This window comes from Triturus cristatus, chromosome 5_2, assembly GCF_964204655.1.
Source record: "Triturus cristatus chromosome 5_2, aTriCri1.1, whole genome shotgun sequence".
NCBI classification, from domain to species: Eukaryota; Metazoa; Chordata; class Amphibia; order Caudata; family Salamandridae; genus Triturus; species Triturus cristatus.
The window spans coordinates 660,033,953-660,060,001 of record NC_140588.1 but is presented as its reverse complement, the minus strand read 5'-3'; positions in this window follow the sequence as shown (position 1 = coordinate 660,060,001).

The window sequence follows — 26,049 nt, the reverse complement described above, 5'->3', positions numbered from 1 at the left end:
CATTTTTCAATCTTGCTACTGACCAATAGGGGGAGGTGTATATTACGCCAAAAAATGTGTAATGTTTTCTAGGTGCACTACCGACCACGACCACCATTGCCGGGGCCAGTGAAGGCGACGCGGAGGGAGAGGATGCGGCAGTTGTCGATACCGACGATGGAGTGGTAGGGGGAGTGCCAGCACCAGTGGCGGGCGGTGATAAGTTAGATTCATAATCCTTAACTATTGATGACATTACACTCACTGCAAGGGTGTACTGTATGTATACTGTACTGTTGACACTTAGGGCCCCATTAGGATGGCAGGCGGATTGCCCCCGCCGGGCCGGCAGTAGTCACCGCCAACCCCGCAGGGGCAAACCTCCCACCATCCCTGTAGAAAAGACCTCCCACCATAGATATTACAATGGCTGGGGGGTCCGCGCCAGATAGAAACCGTCCACTGATTTTCCGCACAGTCGACATGTCGACCGGGCGGAAAAGGGTTCAATATGGTGGTGGTGTCTGAACACACCGCCAGCCGTATAATCTGCATTTTGGAATGCCTTTCCGTGGCGGCATTGCCTCCACGGAAAGGCATGCGGAGTATGCTTGGGGTGCCCGTTGCGGGCCCCCATGGAGGGTACCTATGCTATGGTACCCCCCTACCTTTCAAAGCACAATGTGGCAGGCTCCCTGCGGGGCCTGTCACGTTGTGCTTGGAAAAGCACAACATATATTTTTAGCATTGCGGCGGGCAGTGCTTTCGGCACCGCCCACCACAATGTTAAAAAATGGGATGCGCCCGCCACTGTGGCGGGCGCATGCTAATTGTCCCCACGGGACCCCCGCCCTTATGGCGGGCAGTCCCTTTTTAGTATGAGGATGTCCACCCGCCATCCGATGTCCTAAGTATGTAAGAGTTGTTGTGAACGTTTGAAGAGTGAAGACACCCTTTAATTGGCATAGGGGCGGGAGTATTGAGTAACCAATGGCCTCATCCATCTGATTTCAACTCCGCTTTGAAAGTTTTATGGAGAATACTAAAAGTTAGATCAGATCACCTGGTGTTCAACTAAAAAGTGAAAGACGGGTGGAAGGAAGAAGGACGGGCGAGATTTAATAAATGTTATGTACTGTGCTTTATAGTGCTACCATGCCACTATGTGTATAATTAACTTGTCTTACTGTTTTTTTAAGAGTATATTTTACAATTGTCTTGTTTTTTTTCTTTTTGATACACAGCTACTCCTTCCAAAGTTAATCGGAAGGAGTTGCCCGCCAAGTGGAGGCAATCCAGCAGGAATATCGGCGGCTGGTGGTCTTGGCAGAGGAGGAGACTGCAGCACTTCAAGCCTCCTCCAGTACACGCACCCCAGCCACCGCCCTACAGCGGTATGGTGCCACCGTCTGGCAGCTGCCCGCCGCCGCACCCGCAATACCATCTCTGGTGCCCCCCCACTGTGGCTACAACTGCCGCGCTCTCAGGCGCCGCATCGCCCATCTAGAAGAGCAGATGCGTGTCGTCCTGCAATCCCTCCCCACACCTTAGTCCCTGTCTTCTGCCCCTTTATTAATTCTTGTTTGGGTGGGTGGGAATTGGGCGTTGGGGTTTTGGACTATTTTCTGGACTTTCTTACGGACATTGGTTGGGGTTAGGGAGGGGGGTGGGTCAGCTTTTGTGTTTTTTTACACAGTTTATTTTTGTTAGGGTACATTAAATCTATATTTCTATGTTACATGCAATGTTGTTAATGTTTTGTAGGTGGGGTTACTGTTTTACATCACACTGTTTCCTTTCTGGTGCAGGTCCGCCCATAGCCAGTGTTTGATTTAAATAATTGGCTGACTGTGTAAGACACAAACAGATAGATGCGACACCCCTCACTGATTGAGTTGTCCTACTAGTACTTTCAGTCTCTCTTCTAGTCTATGCATTCTTTATCTGGACTCAAAGGGGTGTGTGAATTCATAGAAAACATGTCCATTATTAATTATGCCTCCCCCAAACTTCACTTACCTTTGCTTGATGTTTAACTTAGGCACAGCGATGGCTGCATGGTGAAGATGGTTTCCTTTTTATAACATGCCATGATTGGGGTGGTGGTGGTAGTATAGTAGTTGTAGTAGACACTGGCAGGGCAGCAGCATTATCAAAAAAAGAAAATGAGACAGTCAGTCGCCTTTGAGAGACTGTTCAAGGAGTAGTAAAATGAAGTACAGTACAGAACTTACTGAGCAACAATAATATGCTAAAATAATTTACAACAAAACATAATGGTGGTGGGGATAGCCTAATAGACAGAGTTACAAACTATAGTTGTGTCCAGTCACTTGACTAGGCCTTCAGCGTAACAGTTAGTGCTGTGTATGAGGAATGACAACAAATCAATGCCGGCAATTAATGCTGAGGTATGTGTTCCTTTGTTAAATAAAAATCACCTCTAAAATATACTGCTCATGGGTGGGCAAGCAGAAGAAGATCATCGCTCTGCCTTGAAATTGAAGTACTGTTGCTTTCGCCACATCCGCCCCAGCAAGCGTGTGATTAATTATTGGTGTACATTTAATTTAGTCACACCTCGACAATAAGTCACACAGCCCGGGGGAAGAGGGTTAGGGTTCGATGAATGGATGGGAGGGGGTTTGGGGAAAGGTTTGACAGTAAAAAACAGTACGCATGGACAAACAAACGACAATCTTTGAAGACTACCATATCCATATCAATATGTTAAGGGAGGAAATGGAAATGCATGCATGATGATGATTGATAAGGAGACCCGGATTACATACACTTCTTGTTCTGTTGTTCCGGGCTTAATACTTTTACAGACAGCAAATAGAACTTTGAAATATTGGTAGAGATGAATCATAAACAGAGAGTAAACCTAATGATAATAACAACAACAAGAAGAACACACTGTTGCAAAAATTGTAGACAAAAAAATTAATCAAATTATTAAAAGAAGATGAAAGTTGATACTGTTACTGTGTTATCCTGGTCAAAAATGTAGACTGGATTTGCATTTAGGCATTCCTCTTGGTCCTCTCGTCCATCAATCTTGGGTGTCGCCACTCGCCACTGCCCGGCTGGAAAAAAATGTAGATTTATTGGTAAGGTAATTGTGCATTGTAATGTTTTCCCAAGTATAGGGCAAGGCCCGGCCTGTAATTGCAGATGGAAAAACAAAGGGGATATTGAGAAACAAAGTTGAAACAAATGCACAAGTTATGGTGTAGTGCAATACTTTCCGAGGCGGCATGTATGCATCATCTCTACTCTAGTCTGTTTCCAGCATTGACCTTCAACAACAACAGGACAGAGCATGCCCACAGTGACAGGCCTGATGGCACGTTGCTTAGCACATCCTCCGTTTAGAGTACTTTTTTTTTTTAAGAGTTGGACAAAGGCAAAGCACATATCCATTTCAAACATAGCATTTTACAATTTAAGTTAGTAAATCGGTGCACCGCAGTCATCCCACCGCTAAACTCGACTCCACTTCTACACAGACATTTGGGTCTGCTGTGTTTGTTATTGACGTGTTTACCTTTAGGCTTTTATGTCACTCATGAAAGGTCCTCCTGACTTGTTATTATTCCATCAATCATCTCCGATACTTGTACTGACTGACTGTGAAGATCGACCTGCAGTAGAAGTAAAATTCTGTTATTACACAACAAGAGTAGAAATATTATTGACTTGATTCACTCTTTAGTGTGTACAGTAAGAATACTAGTACAATTTTACTTCACTTCATGCACAACAAACAAACAACAAACAACAAAAACACAAACACCAATCGCTCCGAGTCAGGTGACCAATGCATGCCGTTAATTTTTATTACCTGTTCCTTCTCATCTTAAGTTAACGGGCCGTCTTTTTTGCCATCATCAGCATGGACGATGCTGTTGTCAATCATACTCTGTGTGCAGATTGAGTCCCCTTCCTGTATTCAATCAAAAGCAATGCATCAAGCTGCAGGAGAAATACAAATTTCTTATTTGCAAGAAGGGGAAAATTCACCTTGAGTTACGTTTAGTGTGTACTGTAGAAAGATGATTAGTGCACAATGACATAACTTCATGCACAACAAACAACAACAACATCACTCAGTCTGCGATTCTGCGTCCAATGCATGGCATCAATCATTACCTGTTCCATCTCATTTTCAGCTAATGGGCAGTCTCTTTCGAAAGGAGGATAGCTATAGTAGTCATCTGATTCATGCACCACTTCTTTTAGCGGGACTAGGAAAGTTTTTATTTTTTCTTCTATTTTCCATCATCCAATCATCATTCATGAGGGCAATGGATTTAGGTGGGAGATTCAGTATGATGGAGCGGAGGAGCTGGATTCGGAGGACTGTACTGTCAAATTGCAAACTTCTAAAACTTGTATATTAAATAAGAAGAGTAGAAGACAGTGATAATGGATTTGTTGTGATTCACAAGTTTGTAACCGGAACAACAGACACACAAATAAAGGGAAAAAAAAGGGAGGAAGACAGTAAGTGCAAGCCTAATTGCCAGGGAAGTACAGCTCGGCCTCAAACTCTGGGGGTTCAGCCAGTAGTAGGTAATCATGTGACATACTACTTCCATCAACTGAGATGCTGTCATCCTCTTCCTCCCTTGCTTCATATATTGTGTAATTTGGTGGTGTGAAGTGCTGATTCATTTTGGTCATTGATAACCTCTCCACGTTTTTGGGCGAGAGACTGGTCCTTCCCACTGTTACAATGGAACCAGCAGCACTGAAAACACATTCGGAAGAGACACTTGCGACAGGGCAAGCCAGATAGCTTATCGCCAGCCTGCTGAGCAGTGGACATTCAGACGTTTTCCTATACCAATGCTGCAATGGGTTTTGATCAATGTACACCTCTGTTGGGTCGTCCAGATAGGCCTGGACCATCCGCTCAATGTTCAGGGGTGGTGCTGCTAAGCTTTCGGGCTCTTTTCTCTGTGCATCAGCACTGTGCTTATTAATGCCTAACTATACATACCAATCGTATAACTATTCTACTGGGCCTAATGATCCAGTTCTTGTTGCTGTTGTCGATAGTGATGGTGAGTGTTGTGATCCAAACGCACTGCCCTCAGCCTCCGACGTTGCACTTGATCTTGCATGCCCTGCTGCAGTACTTCTTGTGGGTTGATCTTGCGAGCTTTTAATTAGCAGCCGTTCATTTTCCAACTTACTCACTGCCTCAGCAATCCAAGTTTTGTAGCGGGCAACATCAACCTCTGAAAAAGGAAAGAATGTCTTCAGTCCAAATTTTGCCCGTGGATTCAGAATAGTGGTAGAAATGTAATGTTCTTGTGACAAAAGTTTATTTTCTATCCTTGTATTTTCAGCTAAGCGACGGGCTAAGCTCTCCAAGTCATAGGCTCCCTTTTTGTCCTCTACACCTTTGTATGATTCAGACACCTTCTTCAGCTGATGCAATAGCATTTGCAATAATGGGATAGCTTGGCCCATTGTACAGTCCTCCTTGCTGACTTCACGTGTGAAGACCTCAAAAGGACGAAGCATCTCAGTCAGGCATTTAACTAGGCCCCATTGCTCCATCTGAAGGGTCATGCCTTTCACAGTAGCATTCCCTCTTTGCCAGACATATTCATTGAGTGGCCTGTACTGCTCAAACAGACGATCAAGCATGTAATACGTTGAGTTCCAACATGTTGCCACCTCCTGGATGAGTGCTTTGACTGGTATCCTATATTCACGTTGAATGATCCTCAGCTGCTTCCGAGCTTTAAAAGAATGGCTGAAATGAGTGCATATTCTTCGGCAGATGGCCAGTAAGTTGCTGACTATGGGTTCTTTTTTCAGAAAGTCTTGAACTATAATGTTTATGTAGTGCGCCAAACATGGAACCCTGAAATAGGAACCAAGATCCATGGCCTTAAGTACATTACTGCCATTGTCTGTGGCAACAAAACCAATACTAAGCCCTCTTGGGCGCAGCCATTCAAAAACCTTGCTGTGAAACTCTTGCAAAATGTTTACAGCAGTATGAGAGTTCTCCATGGCGAACATGGCTACAGTTGCATGTTTCCGAATACCTTTAACCCCTTCAGTGCCCATGACGAGATGGTCTCGTCATGGGCCGTGGTTGCGCTGTGCCCATGACGAGACCATCTCGTCATGAACCCCACCCGCTAATGAAACGCCCGGCACAGGGCGTGGAAAGGGCGGGGCACTGGAGAGGTTAAAAATCGCAGCTGTGTCAACAGCACCTCGTTCAGATAGCTTATCTCTAACCCCCAAAAAAGAGACCCAGTGTGCAGTGATGCACATGTAATCTGTGGCTTGGCAACTGGTCCACATGTCTGTTGTCAGGTGGATATTGTGAACAGCACTCTGCTGCAAAGCTTGGCCAACCAATTACAGCACATCATGATGTAGTGCCGGAACAGCAATTCTTGCAAAATAGGACCGTCTGGGAACCTTCCATTTAGGGCAGATGGCTGACATAAATTCAAGGAAACCCACCCCTTCCACAAATGAAAAAGGGAGAAGGTTCAGCGCTAACATTTTAGCCAGCTTCTCATTGTACAACTGTGCCGTTGGGTGGTTGCGTTGGAACTGCTCCTCCAACCTAAGCATGCTCTCAATGGTAGGCTGGATTACTTTCCTTTGTGGTGCTGTTGTTTTCATTAACCCACTTAGGCTCAACGACGCAGTTCGTCTCGGTCGCCTTGGTGTCTCAGCCTGGTTCTGAGTATGGATCTTACTGCGGTGCCACTCAGATGTTACTGAGGAGGATGCGGGCGGTACCACTACACTACTGGGGTCAGGGCTAGAAATGCCTCCCTCTTCTTCACCTTCCACCGCAATAATATCGCCCCTGATTCTTCCTGACCACCATCAATGGGTTGTGTTTTTCTACTTTCTTTTAACTGAAGTAGGTGATTCTCCCACACGATAGTGTGGTGTATTCTGAGATGGCTTGCTTGGCCTCCGGTACCATAGTTTGTAACAAGCTTACCCCGCCGAACACCTTGTCGACAATTTGAGCATAGAGCAACGTTCTCCTCCTTGGTGCTAACAGAAAAAAAGTCCCAAACTGGGGAGGAGATCTTTCTGGCACTGCTGGATGTGCCACTTTCAATACCAGATGAACTGGAGGGTGTGCTTGGAATGTGACTCTGTGCAGCTACACTGTGACTTTTACTACCACTACCTACTGAGATGGTTGAGCTGGATGTAGGTCCCTGCCGGGCCTTGGAAAATATGGCAGCTGGAGGTAGTGGTGGTGTAACCTGTGTTGGTGATATCCGTGCTACATCCCGCTCAGTAGCAGCCTTTCTGGATAGGGTGAGAATGTTGGTCTCCAATTTCTTTGGGGCGGGAGTGATGTGCGTGATGACTGGCTCGTCTTCATCAACATCACCCCCCTCTTCTACATCTAACTCCATAACTCTAAGTTTTTCTGGGACCTTCCTTTTCAGAAGCATTGTCTTGTGGCGTGCATTACTCTCAGACTGAGCTGGTGGCTGCCAAGTGGCATCACGATCATCAGAAGCGGGGCTTGAAGAAGAAGATGATGGACTAAGCCTCCTTTTCCTTGCTGGTGGTCTGGAAGACAATAGATCTTCCGAAACAGTGGTTTGCTCCACTTTGTCAGCAGGAAGCTCGATTTGCTGAAATGTTCCTACGTCAGGAGCAACAACTACTATGGTGGGCTGTTGTTGCGGCTGCTGCTGTTCTTGTTTCGGCTGCTGTTGTTCTTGTTGTGGCTGCTGCTGTTCTTGTTGCGGCTGCTGCTGTTCTTGTTGTGGCTGCACACTTATCTGCTGAGTTTCCACCTGCATTGATTGTGTACTACTTTGCGATAATGACATTTCAACATCGCTGCTCGTTAGTAGACTGGCTACCTCTGCGACACTCAAGGCCTTGTGCCTAGGTTGGTGGGGTTGGACTGCTGGTGCTGAGGAGCAGCTCCCAGCTTGGTTCCCAGATAACGCTGCTGCAGGCGTAACTTTTGTGGTGCCAAAAAAAACATTGGCCGGCACACCAGTCGTGGTTAATGGCACTTCCTTTTTCTGTTCCTTCTTCTCACCGGCAACTTTCTTGGTACTGGACTTGGTACCTTTCTTTGGGGCCATCTTCTTCAGATGTCAGGCAGGACGCAGATGCACAACAAGTTCTGGTCACACGTGGACGTGATGCACAGCAGGACTTCTGTCTGGCTGGCAGTACAACGGGTCATGATGATGACACCTCCTCCTCTGGCTTTTTGTGCACCTAAAAGCAAATAAGCCAGGAGAAGAACATCAGTGAAATGTTGCATTTGTTGTTGTGGTTCAGATACTTATTACTGTACTAGTGCGAACAAAAGATATAGTCTAGCCATTTCTGAGATTTTGTCAACAAGGGCTATGTTATACTACTGTGTACACACAATCAATCAATCAATCATAGGCATTTGTATAGCGCACTGCTCACCCGGAGGGTCTCAAAGCGCTGGTGCTCACCCGGAGGGTCTCAAGGCGCACTACACTCTCAGGAAGGATAGGAAAGATAATTAGAACCACCAAAATAAAAATGTATTGCAAGTGGGGTGGACCCTATTTGCCACTAAATTATTTGAGCATTTTATCATTCATGGAGCTGCTGCTGGCAAAGGGGGTGGATGGATGGAAGCAGTAAGCCAATAGGAAAACCATGCAGGCCTATATGGCAAAAGCAGGACACCAATAACTCCCAACACAAAAGAGGCCACCAGCAACATGGACACTCACAAATCACAAACAAGCAGGGGGCCTGGAAAACACCAGGAGCTGACAAAAGGCCTATAAAAGCCAGGCAAAGGATGCATGCTAAAGCTCTGCCTTTTTAATGCAACAAAATGCAAATACGAAAATTCACAGGCCCCAAAAAGGTCTGCAGGGTGCATGCATTGCACACCAACACACACCAGACACACACAACAAACGCATGTCTTTAAGACAACCAACATCAGAAAGCCCACACCAAAAAAACACACTTGCCAACTCAATTCAATGCCATCCATGCCCTAAATGATGTCTAAATTCAACAGACCACATAGAAACACTTGATTAATAAAGCTGTGGCTACCTGCTCTGATCCTACTGGATGAAAGCAGGCCTGTTGGCAGACAAGGCCAGACAAGCTTGCAGGCCAAGGCTTCTAAATGGCCACCAGCCACAAGGCGAGGCCCAACAACAGAAAGCCCACCCCAAAAAAACACATTTCCCAACTCAATCCAATGCCATCCAGGCCCTAAATAATGCTTGAAAATGAAATACCTTCAAAAAACACCAATGGAACAGTTGCTTCATCATGCACACACCCATGAGGCCATGACTAGGTCGGGCCTACTACTGACTACTACTGCCCACAACATTTTAAAAAAAAGGAATGATAGTTACCCAAAATAAATTGTAGTTACAACAACTGCAATGCCCCCAATCAAACAGACACAACAACCACTTACTTATAAAATATCCAATTAAAACATCCTCAAATCCAATTGCAATGATGAAGCAGACAAAAAGAGTGGTCTTTCCAGCTCAAAATCCAAAGGCAGAATGAGCAGGAGATGGACAAAGCACTGGGAGGAGCCTGCTGGACAGGAACAGGAAGTTGGAGATTCTGTGGCACTTCCTTCCTGTCCCCACCTTTTTAAAAAATTACTCCTTGCACAAAAAAGGACAGCCAAATGTCAATCTGAGGAGTTGTTTTCATCCAAATCATCATTTGCAGAAGGTTTCATGCTGCTAGAGCTGATATTCTTCTCCAAATTGAAAGTTTTACATGTTCGAGTTCCCCGAGCTTCACATTACTTCCAAAATGACTTGATTGCGGTCTCTCGCTCCCTGTCACGTTGGATATGACGTGTTCGGGGACTCTTGCTCCTTTTCGCGTTCGATATTGACGTGCCTGCGTCCTCACGATCTCGCTCGTGGTGGAGAATGACGTGTTCGAGATCTCAATCATCTCATTCTCTCGCAGTGCATGATCGCGAGAAGAAAGACGTGATCGCGTGACGAATGATTTGATCGTGCGACAAATGACGTTAATGCGGGCGCAAATTGTCGTGAGACAGCGCAAATGGCTACCAACAATCCAACATCTCGTGGAGAACGCAACTGGATTGGGAAAACTTGTCGGCGAACGCAGGGATTCAGGTAAGGTGATCGCGTGCACGCGAGAATGTATTTTTTTACAGCACGAGCAAGAAAAAAATTTCCGGTAAGATGCGGCTTGCGGAAATTTTGACATTTTCGCGTTCTCCGCGGAATGCGAAAATGTCAAATTATCGCAATTTCCGCGAGCGGAACGGATTTTTAGCCCAGGCCTAATTATGATGGCGGGTGGATGGAAGGTTGGCAGAGAGACCGACCGCCATGGATCTTACCATCAGAGGGATTGCAATGCCTACAACTGTGGCCATGCATGCTCAGGCATCACTGTACGGATTAAAATGTCCCGCTTAACCTGGGCAGAAAGTGACATGGCGGCCCATAGCAGGCCCCCCTTCCGCCCTGGGACTCCGATAAGGACTGCATGGTGCCTGCTACATAGTGCAGGGATATGCAAAATATGTTTTTATATTGCAGTACAAAATATACACATTGTGACCACCTTGAAGGCGGTTAAATCGTAATATCAGTAGCAGGACCACCAACAGCTAGTCGGGCGGTCCCATTCCCGACAGGATTGCAGTCGGAGTCCGACTGCCGTCATTATCATTCCTGTGTTTGGAAGTTGGCTACTAATTAATGCTCCTCATTGGGTAGACCAGCAGTGGGTTTTTCTAGATTCCACCTCTTACTATGACAAAGAAAGATCCATCAGAGGACCAATGCCTCTGTGGTAGAGTATAACAAGTAGATCCAAAAATTCTTCACTCGTATGGGCCCAATGATGCACAACCATTTTCTTTAAAAACTGGTTCCGATGCCGCAAATCTTGGTAGCAGAGCAATGGTTTTGTCTAGTAATGTGAGGTTTCAGGGTACCCCAAAATTAGAACTCCCCTGTCCAGTCCAAAAGCAAAAAAAATCCATGTTTGGCAGAAGGACTGAGGGAATAGCTGATAGACTTTGACAACATGTAGCATCAAAGGGGTGTGAGTATTAATAGGGTTGCACATTGCATTGCTTTTGCTTAGATTGCAGTATTATTTTGATATGGTTGTGTGCTGTTAAGTGAAGTGGTTAAAGTTCATGTAATGATTAAAGTTCATAAATGATTGTGCCACTTAATGCAAAGAAGCTGCAGTTGTTTTCAGGTATGTTTTTGGCCTACAACCGCAGGGTATACACCTAAATGGTCGTCTTAGTGTAGAAGACACTTAGGGCCTGACTTAAACACTGGCGGTCCAGGAACCGCCGTTGCCTTGTTGTGGTCCGACCGGTCGCATACCTGGTGGTCTTACCACCGGATTAAAATGTGGGTGGGGAAACTACATTGAGACCTTCTCCAGACCGCTTCCACTCTCAAGATCCAAGCTCCTGCGGCAGCGGTGGTGTGGTCAGCGGCGATCAATGTTGGTGGTGCCGGAATGGACAATGCTGTGTGAATTATGACCTGCCTTTCCGCCAACTTTTTAATGGTGGGGACAGTGCCATAAAAAGGTCAGCAGAAAGGCAGTTGATGGGTCACAAAAAAGGCCCAGGGCAAAAAAGCCCATGTGGATTGTGGCCAGGACCAATGTTGTGCACCTTGTGCATGCACTGTCGGTGTGCGCAATGTTTGCCATCCATGATATGGTGCATGAAAACAATGCACCTGACTTGCTGGAGGAGCAGCAGTGTGGCCTGCATTGGCTTCAGGCTCTCTCCTAGAGTAAAAGCATGCCAGAGCTGCTGCTGCACTGCACCTGGGATGCTGCAGCTTGGTGGCATGGTCCCAAATGCCACTGAGGCAGGCTGGCAGTCCCCCCACCAAACTCACAATCAGTCCCTTAGTTCCATAAGGAACTGCCTTCGACTGGATCTTCTCGTTCATCACCTGCAGAAGCCAAAGAATCAGACTGCCACCCTTCCCCTCCGAACCCACAGAAATCAACTGCAGAGTTCCGCAGGGATCATCCCTCAGCCCAACCCTTTTCAACATCTACATGGCTCCCCTCGTCTCCATCATCAGACAGCACGGCCTCAGCATAGTACCCTACGCCAACAACACCCAGCTCATCCTCTCCCTCACCAAGGACGCCACAACCACCAGACTCAACATCCAGCAAGGAATGCAGGACATTGCAACCTGGATGAGCAACAGTTGACTGAAATTTAACTCGGAAAAGACAGAAGTGCTCGTCCTCTGGACCACCCCGTCAGCATGGAAAAACACCTGGAGGTCTACCACCCTCGACAGCCCTCCGACTCCCACGGACCATGCCAGAAACCTCGGCATCATAATCAACTCCTCCTTTTCCATGAACTGAAAGTTCAATGCTGTCGCCTCTAGCTGCTTCAACACCCTCCGCATTCTCCGTAAGACCTTCAAATGGCTCCCCCCCCCGAGTCAAAGAAAACAGTCACCCACGCACTCATAACCAGCGGACTGGACTACAGAAATGCCCTCTACGCAGGCATCAACAAGTCTCTACTCCACAAGCTTCAGACGATACAGAGCACTGCAGCCAGACTCGTCATCGACATCCCTCGACATGAAGACATCAGCCAACACCTACGGAACCTCCACTGGCTCCCCGATGAGAATAGAGTCACTTTCAAAACACTCACCCACACCTACAAATGCTTCCACAATACTAGACCCCTATACCTCAATGAGAGAATCACCTTCCACATACCCAAAAGAAACCTCTGATCCCCCAACCTCACCCTCCTGAAACCCCACGCATCTGCAGAGCCAGAGCAGGGGTAAGAGCCTTCTCCTACATCGTGACCAAGGCCTGGAACAAGCTCTCGATAGACATCAGATGCCCCCCCCCCCCTGAACACATTCTGGGAGGCACTCAGGACCTGGCTCTTCGACTGAACAGAGCTGCTGACCCCCCCCCCACAGTGCCTTGAGACCTTCACAAGTGAGTGGTGTGCTTAGAATTCCCCTGATTGATTGATTAAGTAAGTTGTCTGCTGTATTGTGGTGTTTGTCATGAATTGTCGTTGACAGCATTTATGGATAGGGACTTCCTTGTGTGTTAGTGGTTTGTGATAGGCATAGTTGATCTCAGGTGTACAGGGAATAACTGTATCAAATAAGGATGAAATCCAGCTGGCCGAAATTTCATTTGAAGTGAATGATAAAATAGGTATAGAAATAGGATATTTTGTATTACCTTTGATATTCAAACAAAATGTAGAGTACAAAATAGCGGGATGCAGAAATAACAAGTTTTTAATGTTGTGATCCACATATATGGTTAAGCAGGAATATTGTTGCCAGGAATACTGATTTTATAAGGTAAGCAATATCAATGTCAAAAACATGTATTTTATAAATATGGTTTACAAAAATATCTATGTTGTTAATATTATGGTAAACATAACTATGGTGTTAATATTGTTAACAAAAAAACATTTGTTAATAATATTTGTTTTCATTATTTTGTATGCATTTTAGTAAATGCTTTATTTATATATTGTTAGAAATGGGATTTCTGGTTGGCTAAGGTTTGCACGCAAGCCAGGCAGAAACCACCTCTCTAGCAGGACAAGGGAGTTACATTCCTAAAATAACCCCTGCTCACCCCTTTGGTAGCTTGGCACGAGCAGTCAGGCTTATCTTAGAGGCAGTGTGTAAAGCATTTGCACAAAACCAACATTAATACAATGTAAGCACTACAAACGGACACCACACCAGATTTAGAAAAATATCCAATATTTTTATATAACAAGACCAAATACGATAAATATCCACAATACAGTACTTCAGAAAGAGTTACTTTTCAAAATGCCTTTAACTTGCAAAATACGTTGAAAAACACAGTTCGTACGAGTCGGTAGCTCGGTCGGAGCCTACCGCGATGCTGAAAACAACAGAGTCTTGCAGTTCCAGCTGACCACGTCGGTACGGGCCAGCAACAGCGGGACAGATTCGTTCACAGTACCTTTCTCAGTGCGGCTCACAGGGGTGTGCGAGTCGGTTTTGGCATCCGTCGTGGTTGCGATGCAAAGTGGAAGCGGTGCAAGGTACGGTGTCCCTCGATGCAGTGTGAGCAGTGGCTCGTTGACGATCGTGCAGCCGGCGTCGGTGAGACCAAGGCTTGAGGTGCAGGGCGAGTCGATGTTCGATGCGGTGCTGGCAGGTTGTGGTGCAGGTGACAGAGCCGGTTGTGGCGTTCGTCGCGGTCACAGTGCAAGGTGGAAGCGGTGCAAGGTGCGGTGTCCCTCGATGCAGTGCGAGCAGCGGCTTGGTGTCAATTGTGTAGATGGCGTCGGTGAGACCAAGGCTTACAGTGCAGGGCAAGACGGTGCTCGATGCGGTGCTGGCAAGTTGCAATGCGAGCGACAGAGCCGGTTGGTGGGAATTGGCACTGGCCGAGCCGGATAGCTGTGCATGACGAGTCGGTCACGGATGTCGAGCCAGCAGCGACCGTGTCGGTGAGCGCAGGCCAGCGAAGTGAAGCCAGGCAATGCAGGTTGCGGTGTCTCTCGATGCAGTGCAGGCAGTGGCTCGGTGACGGAGTCCGTGAGACCAAGGCTTGCGGTGCAGGGTAAGTCGGTGCGGCCTGCGGTGCCTTCAGGACACAAGACCAGCGACGGAGTCGGTGACGGAGTTGGTCGCGGTTCCTTCTGCTCTGTGGCAACTGAAACAGCGGTTCCAGGAGCGGTACCCAGAGGTTGGTGAAATCTTTTCAGTCCCTGAGACTTCTTAACAGGAGGCCAGCTCAGTTCAGGCCCTTGGAGATACTCAGCACAAGCAGAGAAAGTTCAGTCCAGTCCTTTCACTGCCCAAGGCAGAAGCAGCAGCTGCAGGCCAGTCCAACAAAGCAGCAACACAGCAAAGGGACAGTAGTCCTCCTGGCAGCTCTTCCAGCTCTTCGTCTTGGCAGGTTCCTTGATTCCAGCGAGATCTGTGAAGTCTTTTCTATCCCTGAGACTTCCAACAGGAGGCAAGCTCTACTTCAAGCCCTTGGAGAATATTCTAACAGCAGGATGATGAAAATACAGTCCAGTCCTTTCCCTATCCAAGACAGAAGCAACCACTGCAGGCCAACCCCACAACACACAGCACAGGGGCAGTACTCCTCCTCCAGCTTTCCTGGTCCTTCTTCCTGGCAGGTTCCTTAGTTCAGATGTAATCTAAATTCTTGGCATCAAGGTCCCACTACTTATACCCCAAAATCCTTTGTCCTCTGAGGGCAGAGGGGCCTTTGCCTAGTCCAAACCAGTTCTGGTCAGTCCTGGAGCACTTTGTTTACAGGACTCCTTCTTTCCTTTCAGAGTGCAGGGCAGAGACATCAGACGCACTGCAGGAGGTGGAGCCAGCATTGGGGAGGGAAAGCACAGCCCTATTCAGGTCCCAGGTGCAACTCTCCCACCCATCCACATGGAGCTCTCTGTAATCAGCCCTGTGCTGACTCACCCTGTCTCTGGGAATTCCCCAGCGCCCTGGAATTCCCCAGCCCCTGTCACTCAAACTCCAGACAAGGAATACACAAACTAACAGAGGCAGGTTTGGATGGTCAGACAAGAAAACACCTACTTTCTAAAAGTGGTATTTTCAAACTCAAAATGTTAAAACCAACTTCACTAAAAGATGCATTTTATCATTCTGAGTTCAGGCATACTAAACTCAAATTTCTACCATGTTCCCTGGGTCAGTAAGGATTATAGGATGTAATAATCCAACTGCCCATTCTGGCCTATGGAGAACAGGTAGCCTTGCAATAGTGAAAAACGAAGTAGGCTGTAATTCACTATCAGGACATGCCCCACACACTAGGGCATGTCCTACCTTTTACATATAATGCACCCTGCCCACAGGGGTACCTTGGGCCTACCTTAGGGGTGACTAACATGTAGGAATGGAAGGTTTAGGGACTTGCAACTGTGTGCACTTGCCAAGTCGACATGGCAGCCCCAGGCTGCGCACAGGCTCTGCAATGGCAGGTCAGAGTTACACTTTATGGGCTTTTTGTGTGGGTGGCACAATCCAGTGCTGAAGCCCACCAACAGCATTTGATCTAGAGGTCCGGGCACTCGCAGTGCACTTTACTAGGGACTGACACATTGATCAAATAGGCCAAATCATGGAAATACCAATCCATACACATTTGACACAGAGAGCATATGCACTTTAGCACTGATTAGCAGTGGTGAAGTGCCTAGAGTCCTAAAACCAACACACACAGGTCAGGAGAAAATAGGGGGAAAAAGCAAAAAGCCATTTCCAACATATATGTTATAAATTAATTTTATAATTATTGTTAATGTGTTTTAATATAGTTTGTAAATTGTTAGTTGTTTTTTAATTGTATATTGTAATTTTTATTGTCTTAGTGGGTTGTGGGATTTGTAGGGGTATAAGAAGGGAAGTAATTTAATTATCATTAATTTTTCATTTGTTTTGAATTATTATTAATCATGCATTTGATAATAATTATGTAAATTACGTAATACATTTATATTTTAGAGCATGTTTAAGGTGTGAGTTTTGGGGTTTGTAGGGTGTACAGGGTGGTAAGTAAATTAATTTTAATTAATTATTAATAATTTATATCTATCAATCATTTAATTGATAATTAATTTGTCAAATTATGTAATTAATTTAAAATATATGTTTTAGGTGCAGGTTGTGGGGTTAATAGGGGTACAGGGTGGGAAGTAAATCCATTATAATTAATTCATTATACATTTAAATTATCATTAATATTTTATTTGATAACTAAATATTTAAATTGCGATTTTTACAATATTTGTTCAATTATATGTCATGTGCGGTTTGTTGTGTTTTTAGGGTGACAGGGATGACAATTTCATTAAGAAATACCTTCTTCATAAACTTTAGTATTAATTAATTAATTGATAATAATGTTAATTGTGAACTTGTCATATTTGTTAGGTTATATTTTAAGTGTGTGTTGTTTGATTTTTAGAGGAATGGGGGAATTTACTTGAGTAATCATAAAGAAATAAAAGTATATATATGTATATATTTTTTATTATTAAGTATGTTAATTATGCTATACTTTGTTTATTTCTAATACATTTTAATTGTTGGCTGTTATGCTTGTGGGAATATAATGTGGTATATTAATTATAGTAATAATATTTGCATTCATTTCTAATTGCTAGAAATCTTAATGTTAAAGATCGGGCAACAAGATGTGGGGATGGGGAAGAAGAGAGTCATTAGTGTGGGGAGAGGGGAGACCTCAGGAGTTAAAGGAATACAGAGATAGCAAAATGTATGGGGATTTGGGGTAGATGACTGTGAACAGAGGAAAAGTCGGAAGGGGTATGGGTGTAACACCGTAGAAACAGTAGTTCTCAGGAGAAGAAATAGAAACAGGTGACTAGCACATAATAATCGACAGGAGTAAAGGTAAGCACACAGAAGCTGAAGTAGGTGGCAAGGCAAAAAGATTTAGACGAATGTGAGGGGTGGCTAAAAGCAGGAAGGCAGGTGTCAGATATGGGCAAATGGAGAGGGAATAAACAGGTAATCGGACAAGAGGAATGCAAAGGTAATACAATGTAAAGTAGCAGGTTTGGGAAGACGAACACTATCCAATAAAATTCATCTGGGATGTATTGCTATATGGAATGTCCCCAGTGCACGCACATCAGGTGACACATCCACCAAGACACATCATCGTTAATGCACTTCCCTTTCACCTGACATTAGCAGGCTTGCATGTGATGTCATTTGAGTTATCATCAGTGATGTCTTCAGTGATGTCACTCACCTTATCTTGAGTGATGTAATATGTGACATCAATAGCAGTGCATTGCGGGGCGCGACTTATAGTTACCTCAACTAACTATAACGGCCGGATTTCTCTGGTTTAGCACGAGTGAAATGTCCAACTAACTATAACGTCCCTGAAACCTGTGGTTTTTTCTGTTAATTTGTATGGTGTTTTAAATGCTAATTTCTAACTATAATGTCCCTGAAACCTATGGTTTTTCAGTGAATTTCAAAGGTTTTTTAAATGCTAATGTCTAACTATAACGTCCCTAAAACCTGTGTTTTTTTCAGTGAATTTTAAAGGTTTTTTAAATGCTAATTTCTAACAATGCCTAAAGAGATAGGACATGCGCAGAAAGAGGAAGAAAAGCACAGAACGAAGCAAGCAATATGCAGAAAGAATCAACAGAGGTGCAAAAAGAGGCCTTGGTGCAAAGTCTTCCTGTGCCCCTAACCTTTTTCTGACTGGTGCTGGTGGTAACTGACTCTGACTGACCAGTGCAGGAGCCAGTGCTATGCTGCAAAACACTTAGAATACAGTGAAAACATCTACATACATCAGGGTACACCATGGGTTGGGGTACCCCTGTGATGGGCATGACCTCCCCTCTAAGGCCCTAGTACATAATAGGGCAGGGGATTAAAACTACCTCTGAGCCCCTACCATATAATATGGCATGGCAGTTTAGAGGCCAGCAGCCCTTTTCTGCACTTGCATGTGTGCAGTGCGGAGACTGAGGTCAGCTTAAAAGTAGAGGCAAGAAAAGTGCAGGAAGAAGCAACAGGGGTGCCAAAAGAGGCATAAGATGTGCAGGAAGAAGCAAGTGAAGTGCAGAAAGAGGCAACAGAGGTGCAGAAAGATGCAAGAGAGGTGCAGAAACAAGCAAGAGAAGTGCAGAAAGAGGCAAGAGAATTGCTGAAAGAAGCAATAGGAGTTATAGATAGAAGCAAGAGAAGTACAGAAAGAGGCAAGCGGGGTGCAGAAAGAGGAAAGGGCAGTGCAGAAAGAACCAACCAAGGTGCAAAAAGAAGCAAGAGGGGTGCCAAAGGAGGTAGAAGAGGGGCACAAAGAGGCAAGAGAGGTACAGAAAGAGGCAGGAGGAGTGCAGAAAGAAGGAAGAGAAATGCATAAAGAGGCAAGTGAGGTGCAGAAAGAAGCAACAGAGGTGCAGAAAGAAGCACGAAAAGTGCAGAAAGAGGCAAGGCAGGTACAGAAAGAAGCAAGATCAGTGCAGAAAGAACCAAGAAAGATGCAAAATGAGGGACGAGGGGTAAATGAAGAGATGTGCTCAAAGAGGCAAGAGATGTATAGAAAGAGGCAGGAGCAGTGCAGAAAGAAGTGCGAGAAGTGCAGAAAGAGGCAAGTGATGTGCATAAAGAAGCAAGAGCAGTGCAGAAAGAACCAACAGAGGTGCAGAAGGAGGCACGAGCAGTGCAGAAAGAAGGAAGAGAAGTGTGGAAAGAAGCAACAGAGGTGCTGAAAGAGGCATGAAGGGTACAGAAAGAGGAAAGAGAAGTGCAGAAAGAAGCAACAAAGGTACAGAATGAGGAAAGAATGGTGCAGAAAGTCGGAAGAGAGGTATAAAAAGATGCAAGAGAGTTGAACAAAGAGGGAAGACAGGTGTAGAAAGAGGAAAGAGGGTTGCAGAAACAGGCAAGAGAAGTGCAGAAACAGACAAGAGAATTGATTAAAAAGGCAACAGATGTGTAGAAAGAAGAAAGAAAAGTGCAGAAAGAGGCAAGTGGGATGCAGAAACAGGCAAGAAAGGTACAGAAAGAGGGAAGATGAGTGCAGAAAGAGACAACAAGGGTGCAGAAAGAAGCAATACAGGTGCAGAAAGAAGCATGGGAAGTGCAGAACGAAGCAGCAGGTTTTCAGAAAGAGGCAAGAGAAGTGCATAAAGAAACAACAAAGGTGCACAAGGAGGCAACAGAACTAGAGAAAGAGGCAAGAGAGTTGCAGAAACATGCAAAAGAGGTACAGAAAGAGACATCTGGGGAAAGAAGCAAGACAGGTGCAGAATGAAGCAACAGGGGAGCAGAAAGAGACAAGAGAAGAGCAGAAAGAAGCAAGTGAGGTGTAGAAAGAGGCAACAACAGGTGCAGAAAGAGGCATGAGAGGTACAGAAACAGGAAAGAGAAGTGCAGAAAGAGGTAAGAGAATTGCTGAAAGAAGCAATAGAGGAGGAAAAGTGCAGAAACAGGCAAGTGAGATGCAGAAACAGGCACAAAAGGTACAAAAAGAGGGAAGACGAGTGCAGAAAGAGACAACAGGGGTGCACAAAGAAGCAATACAGGTGCAGAAAGAAGCAGCAATAGTGAAGAAGGAGGCAAGAGAAATGCAGAAAGAGGCAAGAGAGTTGCAGAAACACGCAAAAGAGGTAAAGAAAGAGTGAACAGAGGTGCAGACAGAGGCAAGAGAGGTACAGAAACAGGGAAAAGGGCTGCATACATTTGCAAGTGAGGTTCAGAAAGAAGCAAGAGCAGTGCAAACGCACCAACAGAGGTGCAAAAAGAGGCAATTTGGGTGCAGAAGGAAGCACGAGAACTGCAGAAAGTGGCTAGTGAGTTGCAGAAACAGGTAAAAGGGGTCCAGAAAGAGGCAAGTGAAGTACAGAATGAAGCAAAAGAGGCACAGAAAGAATCAATAGAGGTGGAAAAAGAGGAAAGAGGGGTGCAGAAAGGGGTAGTAGAGGTGCACAAAGAAACATGAGGGGTACAGAAAAAGGCAGGAGGCGTGCAGAAAGAGGAAGTGAACTATAGAAAGAAGCAACAGAGGTGCCAAAAGAGGCACAAAGGGAGCAGAAAGAAACAAGACATTTGAAGAAAGAAGGAACAGAGGTACAGAAAGAGGCAAGAGTGGGACAGAAAGAGGGAAATGAGGTATAGATAGAGGCAATAGAGTTGCACAAAGAGGAAAGAGGGGTGCAGGAGCAGGCAAAAGGGATGAAGAAAGAAGCAAATGAGGTGCACAAAGAGGCAAGAGTGGTGCAGAAACAGGCAAAAGAGTTACAGAAAGAGGCAAGTGAAGTGCAGAAGGAGGCAAGAGCACTGCAGAAAGAGGCAAGAGAGTCACGGAAAGAGGCAAATGAGGTGCAGAAAGAATCAAGGTAAGTGCAGAAAGAAGCAACAGAAGTGCAGAAAGAGGGAACAGGGGTAGAGAGAGAGGCAAGAGGGGTGCAGAAGAAAGCAAGATAGGTACATAAAGAAACAATAGAAGTGCAGAAAGAAGGAGCAGAGGTTCAGAAAGAGGCAAAACGGGTGCAGAAAGACATAAGATGTGCACAGAAAAAGGCAAGAGAGGTGCAGAAAAAGGGAAGAAGGATGCAATAATAGGGAAAAAGGGAACAGAAATTAGCAAATGAGGTGCAGAAAGAGCCACAAGAGGTGCAGAAAGTAAAAGAGATTTGCAGAAAGAGGCACGAGAAGTGCAGAAAAAGAAAGTAATGTGCAGAAAGAAGCAACAGAAGTGAAGGCAGAGGCAAGAGAGGCGCAGAAGGAAGCAAGAGTGTCTTGCACACCATTAGTAGCCATTTAACACCCACATTTAGCAATAAGTAACAGGAGACCATTCTAGGTTTGCAAAGGGCCTTCCACCATGTTGTAACACTTGTCGCTGCATTTTTGGAAACATTTGTGCTGTTTGAGCTAGAAACAAGGCTTTTTTTGTTCAAATCTCCAGATCAGGGTGCAGATGATAAATTATACGGCTAATGTGGAAAATGTATAATTGTGCAAAAGTCAGTGCAGCCAAACAGTTGCATAATTCCAGGTGCCCTGCTCATACTCTGACCTCAGTGATTCCTTCTTTTTTGTCTCACTGAGTTCATAGTTGAGCTTCTATGGAAACGAGGAAGACTAAACCACTCCACAACACAGACTATCATACCACATAATTACTCTCCATAACACATAATCCCTCTCTATTTAATTCCTATAAAATAAATAACACATACTTTCTATACACATAATTTCACTGCACAACTTACCACATAATTCCACTACACACAACATACATCCAATCTATTCCCAAAAACATTATTAAAAAACGTTTACATTTACAATGCCAATAGCTCTAACTCTCACAAATGCAAAACCTATTACATTTCAAACAATTCTTTAACTAGTAGTCTCGTTTGCAGGGTGGTGGAGAAAGGGTGCTGAGCCTCCGACCAGTGCTCAGAAATTCCGCAGGAGGGCTTCTTGGCCCCCAAAATCCATCAGGAGTATATTGGACTTCATCCCCCATCCTGTAGTCTGCCAGGAGGTGCTTTTGCAGAGTGATGGAGAAAGGGGGGCATGGTCTCCGAAAACGTCTTAGCAATCCCACTGTGTGGGACTTACTGGAGGTAACAAGAGAAGTAGGTGGCCCCCAAGGACATCCTTGGGGGCAAACCACTCCTTCTATTACCTTCAGTAAGTCCCACACAGCAGGATTGCTAAGTTCTCATAGCAGGCCACCCCCCCTTTCCCCACCCCTCTGCAAATGCGCTTACTGGTGCGCTCTTGGATGGGGATTAAAGTCCCCTTCACTGCTGGGGGTCCTTAGAGGCCAAAGAGCCTACCTGATACCTCCAGTATGTCCCAGATAGTGGGATTTCTGAAAGGTGGACACAGGCCAAGCCCCCTTTGCCAGGAGGCGGGTTTGCAGAGTGGTGTAGGGAGGTAGCAGGGCCTCCGGCAAGATGCCCGCTATTTAAAGAAAAAATGTTAGAAGGGGTGCTGTGTGGCCTCCCTTCTTTCAAATTATTTGGGGCCCTGGGAACCCCATCCCCCAGGGCCCTCCACTTAAAAAAAAAACAAGAAGGAACAACGCGACCCCCCTCCCGGGACAATTTTGGCCCTGGAACCCTATCCCCGGGGCATGGCCACATATAATTCTTTTTTTAATTTTTTATGCAGGAGGGGCCATGTGGCCCCCCTCCTAAGGCCTTTAACAGCCCTGGGGACCCCATCCCCTGGGGCATTGCTTCTTTTTGAAAAATAAAATATTTTAATAGGGCGTGTGGCCTCCCTCCCGAGGCCATTTTTGGCCCTGGAGAAACCCATCCCCAGGGCATGGCCACATATTCATCTTTTAAAATGATTAATGGAGGGAGGCCACATGGCCCTCCTCCTGCGGCCTTTATCTGCCCCTGGGACCCCATTCCCTGGGACTCCTAACTTTACTACTACTAAATTGAGAAAAATCCTAATTTTAAGACTTTCGGTATTCACAGAATGCATTTAGGAGTCCTAAAGTTAGGAGTCCTAACTTTACTACTACTAAACTAAGAAAAATCCTAATTTTAAGACTTTCGGTATTCACAGAAGGCATTTAGCAGTCCTAAAGTTAGGGCTCCTGCCTTCCGTGAATACCAAAATGAGTAAGTGCCTTCTGTGAATACCAAAATGGTAGTAAGTTTAGGATTTTGTCTTAAGTTAGTTCTGTGAATCGGGCCCTGGGTGAGTGGCTGTATTGGTGAGTGAGTGGGTGTGTCAGTGGCTCAGTGAGTGAGTGAGTGGCTATGTGAGAGGCTGTATGGATGAATGAGTAAGTGAGTGACTGACTGTATGGATGAGTGAGTGTCTGTGTGAATGGCTGCATTGTGTGAGTGCTAGTATGGATGTGGGAATGGATGTGTTAGTTGTTGTGTAGGTGCGTGAAAGTGTGTGGTTGGCTGGTTGAATGACTATTGTATGGGTGAGTGAGTGGTTTGTGAGTAAGCATATGAGTGAGTCAGTGGGTGTGTGAGTAGCTCTTTGAAGGAGTGAGTGGTTCTGTGAACAGTTGTTTAGGTCTGTGAATGGTTAGGTGCCTAGTATGCAGATGGATCTGCGAATCCTTGGCAAAATTGAAAAAAAGATGTGCGGGGCTCCCGCACCTCTTTTAAGTACCCTGGGCAGGCCAAATCCTGGGGGCAGTGTTTTATAATCATGTGGGGGTGCCCATGTGGCAACCCCCCATGGCCTGGGGCCACTACTTCGTTGGGCAAATTATAATACACTGAAGCGGGGGCCTGCACAACCCCCTCACAGCCATGGGGCCCACCACCTATCCAGGGCAATTTATTGAATTAGTGCAGGGAGACATACATTGTCTCCCCCACAGCCCTGAGGACTGCAACCTCCTCAAGTCTAATGAAATACGGGGGCCTCGCAGACCCCTCCATTCCCATGAGACCACTACCACCTACCTGGGACTTTTTATTTTTTAAATGGAGGGGAGACTCAAGGACCCCCCTGGGGACCACCACCTCCCTTGGGCTAAACACCATTTGTAGAAATGGGAGGGGGCTGAGTGGCCTCTCTCCCGGGTGACAGGCCCAAAAAACAAGAAGAGGGGCTGCACGTCCACCCTCCTGGAGCCATACATGGCCCTAGGGACCCCCATATCCAAGGGCCGGCTTCTGCTATGTCCCTGGGTGACCACCCTGGGACATAGTTGCTTGCTTTTGCTTGGTGGGAGCTTTACCAATCCTGCCAACCAATAGCAAATTAGACTCCTCTACCATCAAGCTAGAGCAGAAAATAATGCTCTTGCTTGCTAGAAGGTGAGTACAATTGCTTTGACAGAGAGGGAGCAGCCTGTTCAGCAGCTCCCTCTCTCTCAAAGCAATGCTGACTCCTGCAGGAGGTGGGGAGGTGGCATGGACTGCAGGGGCTTTCAGGCTCCCCCTGCAGGCCCCATCAGTGGGTTGGACCAGGGCACTTGGGCCAAAATAGGCTCGGGAGGGGGGCCATTGGGGGATGAAGTCCCTTTGGCTGCGGAGGGTTCTTGGGGGCCCGTAAGCTCTGCTTTTACCTTGAGTAAGTCCTAAATATTGAGATTGCTGAGAGGACTTCGGAGGCCACACCCCTGTTTATCCACCACCCTGCAAGCACACCTCCTGGTGCACTGCTGGTTGGGAAATCATGTCCCCTTGTCACAGAGGGTTCTTGGAGGCCAACAAGCCCTCCTGTTATCTCTAGTAAGTCCCACATAGCAGGATTGCTGAGAGGTTGTCAGAGGCCATGCCCCCTTTCTCCAACACTCTACAAACACACCTCCTTGTGCACTGGTCATTGGGTGGTTAAGTCCCCTTGGCTCCAGAGGATCTTATGGGGCCAACCACCCCTCCTGTTGCTTCCCATAAGTCCCACAGAGTGTGATTGCTGTGAGGACTGCAGAGGCCATGCCCCCTTTCTTCACCACTCTGCAAAGGCACCTATTGGCACACTACTGATTGGGGATGACGTCCTCTTGGATGCTGAGGGACATTGAGGGCCAAGAAGCCTTCCTGTTACCTCCAGTAATTTTCTTACAGGGGGATTCTTGAGAGCTGGCCAGAGGCCCCACCCCCTTTCTTCACCTCTCTGCAAACATAACCATTAGTTAAAAAAACATAGAAATTCACTTAAGAATACAGGGGTTACAGGGACATTATTGTTAGGAAATAGAATTTGCAAAACCTTAGAAATTCACTCAACAAAACAAAGGTTGCAAAGACATTACAGTTAGCAGACAAAATGCTCTTGTTTGCACGAAGCAGTGCTGAATTGCTTTTTGACAGAGGGAGCTGCACTTTTAGCAGCTTCCTCTGTCCAAAAGCAATGCTGGCTCCCGCAGGACACGGGAAACCAACAGGGACCACAGCGGCCTTCAAGCCCCCTCGGGTACCAGGGCACCCAGTATTGTGGCCAGGCCCCAGGGGGTAAAGTCCCTGGGGCCAAAATCAGCCAGGGTGGGGGTCCCGCAGCCTCCTCCAATGGTTAAAAAAATATTAATAAAAAATGGGCAGGCCCAAGGGGATGTGGTCGCTGGAACAAAAATTGTCCCAGGGAAGGAGGGCCATGCGTCCCCCCGTCCTTTATGAATTTGTTTTTTAAAAAAATAGTCAGGTCCCACAGGATGGGGTTCCTGGGGCTATAATTAGTCTGGGAGACAGGCCACACAGTCTAAAAAAAAAGAGAGTTTCCCAGGGACCAGAAAGACAGGCCACACAGACCCCTCCCCATTCTGAAAAAAATCAGCCCAGGGAAGGGGACCCAAGGGCCCTCTTCCCTTGTAATAAAAAAAACCAAAGAATATGCTACCGGCACAACCATGGCAGCCCGCCTCCTTTCTGCACCACTCTACAATCCGCCTTTTGGCATGCTGCTGGTTGGGGGATGAATTCCACTTTACTCCTGAGGGCCTCAACTACAGTGAACTTCTTCCCTCAACCAATGGTACACCAGGAGACGTGGTTGC